Source organism: Bison bison, unplaced genomic scaffold, assembly GCF_000754665.1.
Source record: "Bison bison bison isolate TAMUID 2011002044 unplaced genomic scaffold, Bison_UMD1.0 scf7180017864333, whole genome shotgun sequence".
NCBI lineage: Eukaryota > Metazoa > Chordata > Mammalia > Artiodactyla > Bovidae > Bison > Bison bison.
Genome location: NW_011494905.1, coordinates 780847 through 781047, shown reverse-complemented (window position 1 = coordinate 781047; position 201 = coordinate 780847). Strand labels below are relative to the sequence as shown.

Here is a 201-nt window from a genome sequence, read left to right as displayed (position 1 = left end):
AGCCAACTTTTTCACTCTCCACTTTCACTTTCATCAAGAGGCTTTTTAGTTCCTCTTCACCTTCTGCCAGAAGGGTGGTGTCATCTGCATATCTGAGGTTATTGATATTTTTCCCAGCAATCTTGATTCCAGCTTGTGCTTCTTCCAGCCCAGCATTTCTCATGATGTACTCTGCATAGAAGTTAAATAAGCAGGATGACC

The 201-nt window shown here is 42.3% G+C and overlaps 1 protein-coding gene across 1 annotated transcript in view; it reads left to right on the top strand.

Annotated features, from left to right (window-relative positions):
- Positions 1 to 201, top strand: part of EHHADH (enoyl-CoA, hydratase/3-hydroxyacyl CoA dehydrogenase) — a 55259-nt gene that overhangs the window by 4575 nt on the left and 50483 nt on the right. The window lies entirely within an intron of this gene.